This window comes from Panicum hallii, chromosome 4 (assembly GCF_002211085.1).
Source record: "Panicum hallii strain FIL2 chromosome 4, PHallii_v3.1, whole genome shotgun sequence".
Classification (NCBI taxonomy): Eukaryota; Viridiplantae; Streptophyta; class Magnoliopsida; order Poales; family Poaceae; genus Panicum; species Panicum hallii.
The window spans coordinates 20,765,825-20,777,767 of record NC_038045.1 but is presented as its reverse complement, the minus strand read 5'-3'; the positions used below and the strand labels follow the sequence as shown (position 1 = coordinate 20,777,767).

Sequence of the window (11,943 nt, the reverse complement as noted above, 5' to 3'; positions counted from 1 at the left end):
CTCCCCCTCCATGCCTATCTTTGAGTACTCCATCATCATCTCCATGATTCCTAATTATAATAATATTTTTAGATAGCAATCTATTCTCAAAATAAGTAAACAAATAACCAAGGAACAAGCTCACCTTGTCTTTAGCACGAATGGTTGTACATAAGCATATCACATACTCATCATCCATGTCTCTCCCCAAATATGTTCTTATTATGTTTGTATCCATACGAGTCATGTCCTCATCAACCTTCCCTTCAGCTGCCTTCTCCGCCAGGGGGCTCTCGCTCTCGGTTGTCTCGCCGCTGGGCAGAGCATTAGACATTTGAGCCTTGTTTGCTTCAGCTACGTCTTTAGGGAGAAGGTGGTACGGTCGTGGGATTTCGAATTGTGGCGGATAAATCCTATACAACGCCGTGTGTCCCTGCAGAGGATTCTCAAGTTAGCGGAAGTTCCAGAATAACAGAAAGTATTCCAAGTAGTCGAAAGCTTACAGGCTCTGGAGGATTTTGTGTGGAGAACAGCTCCGGGATGTAGGGAACCGTGTTCACATCCAGCAGCACCCGCTTGACCCGGATGAGTGCGGCATCAACGGTTAATTCCTCTGCGCATATCCGAGGCGGGTCTTCAGCACCCATGTACTCGAAGCCTAATGTATGGCGTTGCTGGATGGGTTGGATTCAGTGTTTGAAAAATGAAAACATTACAGACGCGCCGATCACCCCCATTTTCTTATGGGCTGCTATGAGAGCTAGCAGCTCATCGACTTGGTCCATGTCCCCCTTGGAGAGCTCGGTGTTCCACTCCGGCCGCAGGACCGGGGGCTTACCCGATCTTTCAGGGAGTTGAGGGACATGGTTTCAGATGTAGAACCAATGGTTTTTCCATCCAGGGATGTTGGAGGGGAATTTGTAGAAAAGATCTTTCCCCTGAAGCAAGCCCTCAGAAACAAGATTCAGTAGGTCGTTATTGGAACACTTACTGTAAGTCCACTCCCCGGAAGGCGGCTGCGATTCCTTCCCCTTCCCATCCTTCTCGTTGGATCTCTTGGGCACCATTTCAGATCTGTTTGCCATGAGCCGCTTTACTCACGTGTGCTCAGGGGCTGCAAAGAAGGGGTGGAGAGATTCGGCTAGCTTGGGGCTTATCAAAGGAGGTGAAGACGGAGCACGGATATTACTCGGCGGATTGAAGATTGGAAGCACGGGTTTTACCCTAAGTTACCGCAGGGTTAAAGAACCAGCGGCCGGATACAGGTTTACTGTTCCGAAGTTGAAGAGTCGTCATAGGGAATATTTGGAAGATGAAGGGTTATTTGGTGGATTTTTAGATAAAGTATTTGATTAACCATTTTTCAGGGTTAATTGTCCCGAAAAAAGGGGTTTTTCGAATTCCAAATCTAACTTCCATCATTTGTACCATCACACCAATTAGTTCCCAAGGGAACATTTTTTCACTGCATGCCACGATCATTGGATCCTTTTTTCCAAGCCTGAGAGATTTGGATTCAAGGCTCGGGGGCTGCGAGATACGTGGCATCGACTACTTATTTTTCGAATATATTCGAAGAGTAAACAAGGAGATTCAAGACTAATGTGACCCTCAGCCTGATTCTTCGATTCAACCTAAGGCTTAGGGGCTACTCCATATGGGGTGCGATTTTCCATCGCACCCAATACCAAAGAAGTAATTCCGAGCATGAGCACCTCATAGCTTTGATGCAGCCAAGGAAGTACTCGAAGAAGGACTTCAAGATGGAGCTTCAAAAGAAATCGAAGACTACTTCGAAAGTACTCGAGGAGCCTGCAATACTCAACTACATAGAGCTCGGGGGCTTGTCAGACCCAGGACTACGGGACTGTGTATATAATGTAGTTCATACCGGAATTGGGGGTAGGACATGTCCTATACCTTATCTGTGTTGTACTCTACTCGCATGTGAAGTAGAACTAGTCGATATAGAAGGAAGCTACTCGAGTTGTACTCGAGTAAGGTTCCTAAGCTAGTGTCGGACTAGGATTCATGTAACCATGTCCTCCCGGATATATAAGGGCGAGCAGGGACCCCATCGAAACACATCAACACCCAAGGCAATACAAACCACCAAACAGGACGTAGGGTATTACGTACATCGCGGCCTGAACCTATCTAAATCTTGTGTTGCTTGCACCTTCGAGTTCCAGATCTCGGCGACACCCTACCTAAAACTCACCACCTCGAGTATACCCCTCAGTGGGCAGGCGGTAAAACACCGACAATTCGTATTTATTTTCCTTCTTCAAATAATGTGGCTGAGTACGAAGTGCTCATCAACGGCCTACACATCGCCATCGAGCTGGGCAACCGACGACTCGAGGTCGGGTCTTGAAAGAGTCAAGCTGCCTCAGTTCCAAGATGGTTGCGTATTGCCAAGGAGTCCGTTAGCTGGTGGATATGTTTGACAGTCTCGAGCTTAACCACATCCCAAGACTGCTCAACGAGGCAGCCAACACGTTGGCAAAAATGGCGTCGAGCCACCAGTCCGTTCCGTCCGGCATCTTTGCTAGCGATTAGTATAAGCCCTCAATCTACTATGAGGAGTTGGATTGGGTCGGGGATGAACCGCCTACCTCGGGCATGGGGGCTCATCAACCACCTACTCCTTCTGACCTCCAGGTCATGGAGCTGATGGGGGACCAGCGATGGAGCCCAACCCTCCGGCCAACTCGAGGGTGCCTTATCTCGACTATCTCCTCCGCGAGGTGCTCCCGGCTGAGAAGACGGAGGCCCAACAGCTCGTACGCTGTGCTAAGTCCTTCGTCATCATCGAGGGAGAGCTCTACAAATGGAGTCACACCAAGATACTGCAGCGTTGTATCGTGATCGAACAAGGGAAACAGCTGCTGAAGGATATCCCTGGCGGGGTCTGCGGGCATCATGCCGTGCCGAGGACCTTGGTCGGGAACGCGTTCCGGCAAGGCTTCTACTGGCCAACTACGGTGGCGAGCGCCGAACGGATAGTGCGCACCTGCGAAGGGTGCCAGTACTACGCTCGGCAAACCCACCTGCCGGCACAAGCACTCCAGACGATCCCCATCACGTGGCCATTCGCGGTCTAGGGATACGATCTGGTCGGGGCCCTCACGAAAGCACCCGGGGGTTACACGCATCTGCTTGTCACCGTTGACAAGTTCACGAAGTGGATTGAGGCTCAGCCGATCGCGATGATCGGATCCCAGCACGCCGTGGAATTTTTCCTCGACATCATCCATCGCTTTGGAGTCCCGAACTCCATGATCACGGATAATAGTACACAGTTTATAGGAAAGAAATTCCTCAAATTCTGTGACAATTACCACATCCGTGGCGACTAGGCCACGATGGCACATCCCCGCACGAACGGGTAGGTCGAACGTGCGAACGGCATGATCTTGCAGGGACTTAAGCTAAGAATCTTTAATCAATTGAAGAAGTTCGCCGGTGAGGGGTTGCTGAGCTCCCTACAATTCTCTAGAGCCTGAGGATGACTCCTAGCTGAGCGATCGGCTTCACCCCCTTTTTCATGGTCTATGGTTCCGAAGCGGTCCTCCCGACCGACTAGACTATGGAGCGCCGATAGTTAGGGCGTACGACGAATAAGGGGCTGAGACATCCCTCGAAGACGCGATGGACTAGCTTGATGGAGCACACGATGTTGCCCTTCTCCAATTGGCCAAGTACCAGCAAGCGCTACGATGATATCATGGCCGCCAAGTGCGGGGTCAGGTATTCAACGTCGGCGACCTGCTGCTACACCTCGTCTAGAGCAATAAGGATCGCCACAAGCTCTCCCCACCTTGAGAGGGGCCTTTCATCGTTGCCAAAGTGCTCCGGCCAGGCCCCGACAAGTTGCGAACCACTGACAGTGAAGTCCTCACTAATGCTTGGAACATCGATCAGCTACGTCACTTTTACCCTTAGTCTTTCCAAGCTATGTATATATTCATGCTAGTTACACAAGCTCTGGTGCAAAAACCCTCTTTTTTGTCGGCTCCTTAGTGACGCTGACCCCAACCATGGCTGGAGGTCGGGCCTCAGTCGGTTATTGCTAAGGACATACCTACTCAAAATTTTTTTTTGCGCCCAACCCCTTCCCTACAATTGAGGTGAGAAGATAAAAGCCACGAAAGAGCACCCTAAGTAAAGTTGGTTGGACTGCAAGAAAGCCACGCCCACGCGGCTACGGTGCCTTTGCTCACCAGCTTGGTTAGAGCCTTCTCGTTCGCATGTCATTTCTATCACCTCGATGTTAGGAGCGGTCGGTCGCCGTTAGGCTTTATCACCAAAGGACCAAAAGTCTTCTTGGCCAAAATTAAAACGCATGACTTGTGCACATGTTACAAGTCCCTGGGCACCACGGCCTGATCCATCCGCTCAACTAACTACCTAATTTTTTTAGGATGGGGACAACCTCATCTCCATGCTTGCAACTAGATCACATGCAAGGAGAACCTCCTCCTCCTCAACTCGGTCCAGCTCAGCATCGTCATAGCCGGGCGTGAAGCCCTGGCTCATCGTCTGCAAATCGATGTTCTCATAACGAGAATGCGCGATCGCAAATGACCACTGCACACCAAGTTGTAGCGTATGCCTTGCGATGCCATGTGCTCGATCCATGGCATCGAGGACCCGGATCAAGAGCGAGCTTGTTCCCTGTTCCGAAGTCATCCCGAGCTAACCAAGGACCAACGTGATAGCAACTTCCAGGGCGTCATGCTCGTCGGATTCCTTGAGGGGGCTGGCTTTCACTTTGTTAAGCTCCTTCTACAGGCCTCAGCTATCGGTGTTTTACCGCCTGCCCACCGAGGGGTATACCCGAGGTGGTAAGTTTTAGGTAGGGTGACGCCGAGATCAGGAACTCGAAGGTGCAAGCAACACAAGGTTTAGACAGGTTCGGGCCACGATGTGCGTAATACCCTACGTCCTGTTTGGTGGTTTGTATTGCCTTGGGTGTTGATGTTATGATTTGAGGGAGTCCCTGCCCGCCCTTATATATCCGGGAGGATAGGGTTACATGAATCTTAGTCCGACACTAGCCTAGGAATCGTACTCGAGTACAACTCGAGTAATTTCCTTCTGTACCGGCTAGTCCTACTTCACATGTGAGTAGAGTACAATATAGATAAGGTATAGGACATGTCCTATCCCCTAATCCTGTATGAACTACGTTAGGTACACAGTCCTGTAGTCCCGGGTTTGACAAGACCCCGAGCTCTTCATAGCTGAGTACTACATGCTCCTCGAGTACTTCCGAAGTAGTCTTCGGCTTCTTCTAAAGCTCTGCCTAGAAGTTCTTCTTTGAGTACTTCCTTGGCTGCATCGAAGCTATGAGATGCTCATGCCCCGAATTACTTCTTTGATATGGTGTGCGATAAAAAATTGCACTCCATATGGAGTAGCCCCCGAGCCTTAGGTTGAATCGAAGAATCAGGCTGAAGGTCACGGAAGTCTTAAATCTTCCTCACTTACTTTTTGAATAAATTCGAAAAATAAATAGTCGATGCCACGTATCCTGCAGCGCCCGAGCCTTGAATCCAAATCTCTCAGATTTGGAAAAAAAGATCCAAAAGTCGTGGCATGCAGTGAAAAATCCCTTGGGAGATAATTGGTGTGATGATACAGATGATGGAAGTTAGATTTGGAATTCGAAAAACCCCTTTTTTCAGGATAATTAACCTTGAAAAAATGATTAATCGAATAAGTTATCTAAAAAATCCACCAAATGACCCCTCATCTTCCAAATATTCCTTGAGATGACTCTTCAACTTCGGAACAGTAAACCTGTATCCGGCCGCTGGTTATTTAACCCTACGGTAACTTAAGGTAAAATCCGTGCTTCCAATCTTCAATCCGCCGAGAAATTTCCGAATCCTCAGTCAGATCTGTGCTCCGCCTTCACCCCCTTTGTCAAGCCCCCAAACTAGCCGAATCCCTCTGCCCCTTCTCTGCAGCCCCTGAGCAACTCGTGGCAAACAGATCTGGAAATGGCGCCCAAGAGATCCAACGAGAAGGATGGGAAGGGGAAGGAGTCACAACCGCCATCTGGGGAGTGGACTTACAGTAAGTGCTTCAACAACGAACTCCTGAATTTTGTTTCCGAAGGTTTGCTTCAAGAGAAAAATCTTGTCAACTGGCGCCCCTCTTTTTGCGAACTTCTTCCTATGGAAAATGTGGACGAAATCATCTTATTTTACCATTTCTCTGAATGGGGTTTGGCCCTCCCCTCTTGCTCTTTCTTCCGGGGCCTTCTTTACTTCTACGGGCTTGAGCTCTATCACCTCAACCCGAATTCAATCTGCCACATTGCTATCTTCATCCATTTTTGTGAAGCTTTTCTTGGAATTGAACCCCATTGGGATATTTTCCGCTTTCTTTTCCGGTAAAGCCGCAACCCACCTCCAAAAATCCATCCGTTGTAGGGGGCGCCGGCATCCAGCTTAGACAACAAGCCGGCGATAGAAGAGCCATTGGTTCTACATCAGAAACCATGTCCCCCAGCTTCCTGAAAGATCCGGTAAACCCCCTGTCGTGAGACCAGAGTGGAACATCGAACTCTCCAGAGGGGACATGGATCAAGTCAACGAGTTGCTAGCCATCATAGCAGCCCATAAAGAAATAGGAGTGACTGGCGCATCTGTAATGTTTTCCTTCTTCAAACGCCGGATCCAGCCAATCCAACAGTGCCATACGCTAGGCTTCGAGTACATAGGTGCTGAAGACCCATCTCGGATGTGCGCAGAAGAGCTGACTGATGATGCCGCGCTCATCCGGGTCAAGCGAGTGTTGCTGGACGTGAACGCGGTTCCCTACGTCCCGGAGTTGTTTTCTGCACAAAATCCTCCAAAGCCAGTAAGTGTTTGACTTCTTTGGAATAAGTTCTATTTTTCTATAATCGCTGATTGAAAAATCCTCTGCAGGGACACACAGAGTTGTACCAGAGTTATCCACCACAACCCGACATCCCCCAATCGGACCACCTTCTTCCCAGCGCTGCGGCTGAAGCGAAAAAAGCTCAAGCAGCTGATGCTCTGCCTAGCAACGAGACGACCGAAAGCGGGAGCCCCCTGGCGGAAAGGGTAACTGAAGAGAAAGCGAAGAAGAACAACTACCTCGGATCATCCGTGGAGTTGGCCGAAGCCTTGCCATTGGTCCCTCGGGGTCATCGAGTAGTGCGCAGATGTAAAGCGCACGTAGTCGAATTCCCCAGGTATGAAGCAGCTGTTCTATAGAGTTGTCAAATATTGGAGTTGTTGAATGCTTACATTGTCTGTTTTGCAGTCCTTCTTCTTCTCCTCCCGACCCCATGTGACAAAAGGTGATCGAGGCCGAATTCACTGGGGATTATGTTCCAGCAGGTGGTGCTGCAGAAACTGCTGGAACGGACCCATCGACTACATCAGCAGGGATTGTAACCATTGCCGTGGCGCGTACCTCGCCATCGGCTGGTGTGATCCCGCCACCGACAATGAGTACCGTGGTTATAAAACCATGGCCCCTGAGACTAAAGAAATCCTCCATGAAGAAATCTTCGTTGTAAGTGCAGATCCTTTTTCATGATGCATATTCTGTTCTTGACGACTTGTTTAATGGTATAACTAATTCTGCTTCATTAGGACTGCGTCTGCCTTGGGGTTTAAGCCAGAGCCTGTCTTGGCTACTCTAGCCCCTGAGCCGCCAGCCCCCGAGGAGGACACGACACTACCCGACTCACCACCCCCCGAGCCCCAGCAACCCGAAGCCAGTGCCGGTGGTGAAGAACAAGTCGAGGCCACTAATGCCCCTCCTGCAGATGGCACAAGTAAGTGTTTGACCCCCCCCCCCCCCGTGGCTAACTGCTTAGACCATAAACTTCATGTACTGAATGCGTGTCGCCTTGCAGGTGCCCCACAACCATCAGCTGAAGAAGCTGCGGGTACCTTAAGAAACCCTGAAGATCTGCTGGTGTCCAGGAGTGGATACCAGAACATCATCACCGCAAATCTAGTGGATGATCCGCTCCTGACGGTCGATAACATGCGATACTTCCAGAAGATCTCCAAGGAGATGTACCAATTTACCCTGGTAAGGCATGATTACTCTTCTGCCATTATACTTTGTCGAGTTGCGCCTTGTGTTGCCTCCAGGATACAAAAGGCATGCTTGTCTTAGTCTTTCCCCTCATGCAGGATGTGGCCAAACTCTCACAACAAAAATCTAAAAAAGCTGAAAGCAATCGTGAGTGGCCTCCAGGAACTCTGAGCAAAGGATCAACACATATCAGAAGAGCATAAGAAGAACATGTATCTTCAAAGAGAGCTCGATAAGCTGAAGCTGGAGCGGACGCGAGAAACATGGCTCCTCAAGAACAATCTCCGCAACCTTGAGAAGTCCAACTCAGAGCTCCAAGAACAGCTCAAAGAGCAGAAAAAGGCACACCAAGGCAAGCCATTTCTGTCAGACCCGGGGCTATGGGATTGTGTGCATAACATAGTTTAAACAGGGTTAAGAGCTAAAGCCTATCTTATCTCTTATTTATGTTGTTTTCTACTCGTTTGAGTAGGCGATAAAGCTAGTCGGTACAGAAGGAAACTACCCGAGTTATACCCGGGTACGATTCCTTGGCTAGTATTAACTAGATCCGTATAACCCTAACCTCCCGGATATATAAGGGGGGCAGGGACCATTCAAAACACAACATCAACACCCAAGGGAATACAAACCACCATACAGGACGTAGGGTATTACGCGCCTCACGGCCCGAACCTGTCTAAAATCTTATGTTCCTTGCACCTTCGAGTTCCTGATCTTGGCGTCTCCTCACCTAAATTTACTACCTTGGGTATACCCTTCGATGGGCAACCGGTAAAACACTGACAACTGGCGCGCTAGGTAGGGGAGCGCATTGAAGATCCACTGGCGAACTCGATGGCATCTTTCTAGTTCTCCAAGTCAGTACCCTCTCAGGGCATGGCATTTGTTTTTGGCTCGTGGGTCTGTGTCGCAGATGGTGCGGGCAGTTTTCATCGATTTCTCATCGACATGAAGCCGAAAACTCCCACGGTAGGTCCTCACAGCAACCTTGACAACTTCGTTGATCATCTCAACGACTTTTCAATTCATGCATCCGCTACAAGGACCGAGGAGGAGTCTGCTTCTGGCGCGACTTCATCCGGTGCTGCAACAACTTTCCTTGGGTTGGACTCGTTCCAATCTAAGGACTCGCGTAGCCAATCATGACTCGGTCTACGCAATTTGGCCACTGATCTCCAGGAGCCCGACATCTCCGGGTCCCTCTCCACATTAGAGAAGGACTTGGATTCTCTGCTCCAACTCGGAAAGCCCGAAGCCACCAAATGTTGGGGGGCTTCGGGTTGTTTTGGTGCCAACGATCTGATGATCACCTCCACCCCGGAGGGGCGTTTCGTGCATTGGAAGGGCGTGAAACTTTCTGATCTACTCAAGGCCGAAGATCGACTTGTGGCACACCTCGAGCCTTTGCCTTTTCAGGAGAGCAGGCCGTTAGCCACCGTGGCGGAGGAGTCGATCGAGCTAGTCTACGTGAGCTCTAACGAGCTCATCTCACGCCAGTGCTGATGGCGGAAGAAGGCGAGGACGATGGTGACTTGCCCATCATTGAATTTGATGCGGTATCTGAAGATGAGGCCACAGCCAACACCGGTGACGAGAATGACGCCGATCGTGAGGCACGGAGGACCTGGAACAGAGCTCGTGCAGCTCGCCGAAGGAGGGTCAATGAGTGCATGCAATCCATGCATCGCGAGCTTGACGCCGAATTCGCTGCCGTAAGCGAGCGGGGCTTCAGGACTCCGGTGGCCAACATTGCCAGGGTTATGGTCCGAACGTGCGACAACCACTTCGTTACGCGCAGAGGGCCTGGATTCAGCTTGATCAGCAAAACCCGGCGTCTACCCTCAGGGAGGAGAGCATGGGCGAGAGCCGAAGCCAGGCTCACAGCCGAACAGCAGGCGGTCGTCCTCGACCTCAGCGCAGCAACAACGACAACGCTCGCGGGAGTTAGGCCGCTGGTGGGAGGCAGCAGCCACCTCCAGGAGGTAACCTGCGACAGGCCAATCATCAGCCTCCTCCAGAAGACCTACGCCAGCGCATCAATGAAGGCCGTCATGCGCGGTCCGTGATTGATTCCAGGCGCAAAGTGCGCGAAGAAGTCGAGACACATGGTACTGACTGCAGCGACTGTTTCCCAGCTTTCTCTGCATGGTTCAGCAGTTACAAGTACCCTAAGGGCTTCAAGCCGATCGGCATCACCAAGTATGATGGCAAGCAAGCTCCTCAACAATGGCTACGTTGCTACTCCATCGCCATTGAAGTTGCAGGGGGCTCCAACATCACCAAGGTCGTCTACTTCCCGATGGCTTTGGACCCTACGCCGCTCACGTGGTTGGAGAGCCTCAGCAACAACTTAATCGACTCCTGGGAGCGGCTCAAGAAGGTCTTCATCGACAACTTCCAGGGGGCGATCGCTCGTGCAGGTACTCGTCACGATCTTGCTCAATGTAAACAGGAATGTAACTAGCTCCTACGTTCCTATACACGCCGTTTCTTCAATGTCCGCGCGACCATTGCGAATATCTCGGAGGAGGACATCATCGACTGTTCCTACAATGGCATCACCGATCCAGGCATCAACAGAGACTTCGAGCAGAATAGGCTGAAGACTATTGCGGGGTTTCGCGACATGATGCATGACTGGTCCGAGCAGGAAGAGAAGATGCGGGAGCATGCAATGATAGCAATCTGAGGCGTCCAACCAACAACCGCAACAACAAGAGCCAGCGGGACTATTCGGGTCCATCCCGGAAGCGCTAGCCAGATGATCTCATCGCGGATGTGGATTGTCCCTCATGAGGCAAGAAGTCGACGACGCAGGAGGAGTTCGAGAAGCTCCTGCAGAAGAAATGCCCATGGCATCCAGGTGCCAATCATGCGGCAATCGATTGCTACCACCTCCGGAGGACATTCAGCAATTCTGGTGGTGGCAAGAAGAACAAGAAGCCAATGGACAAAGAGCCCGAAGATGATGACCAAGGGGACCAAGGGCGCAACGCGAAGTTCCAGGATGCTTCAAAGACCATCAACGTCATCTTCGGGGGAGATGAAGACATCGGTTCCAGGCAGGAACAAAAACTGCTTCTTCGGGAGATCATGTCCGTCGAGCCGGTGGCACCACGACCACTCTGCTGGTCAGAGGTGCCCATCTCTTTCTCCCGTGATGATCAGGGGACAAGCTTTTCGGAGCCCGGTAAGTTCCCCCTGGTCCTGGACCCGGCGGTGGCAGAAGTCATGCTCACCAAGGTGCTCATCGACGGTGGGAGTGGTCTCAACCTCATCTTCGCCAGTACTTTGAGAAAGATGGGTCTGGACTTCATGAATATGCTGGTTCAAGCAAGTCTCCTTTCTACAGCATTATCCTAGGTAATGCGGCGCACCCACTTGGCACGGTGGTTCTTCCAGTCACTTTCGGCACGAGGGAGAACTACCGCACCGAGTTCATTAAATTCGAAGTTGCTAACTTCGAATCTTCTTATCATGCTATACTGGGCCACCCGGCACTCGCCAAATTCATGGCAATGCCGCATTATGTTTATCTACTTCTTAAGATGCCAGGATAAAGTGGGGTACTCACTCTCCGAGGCGACTTGAAGAAGTCATATGATTGTAATCAGGAGGCGATCCAATATGCTTCGACTACACGTGTGCCAGATGCTTCAGGGGAAGTACTCGCGGCCGCGCAGCAGCTCTCCCAAGCCGGGCTGGAGATCCCTTCAAGAAAGACCAGCAAGTCGAGCATCCAATCGACTGGTGACGTGGCCCTCAAGTCGATCCAGCTCTAGGAGGGTGACTCATCTAAGACCGCCGTCATCGGCACGGGCTTAGGTGAGAAATAGGAACTCGCGCTCGTCAGTCTCCTTCGGGTTA

The 11,943-nt window shown here is 50.8% G+C and overlaps 1 pseudogene; it reads left to right on the top strand.

Annotated features, from left to right (window-relative positions):
* The first annotated feature begins 2,382 nt into the window (after positions 1-2,382).
* LOC112890393 lies at positions 2,383-3,488 on the top strand (annotated as a pseudogene).
* The last annotated feature ends 8,455 nt before the right edge of the window (positions 3,489-11,943 follow it).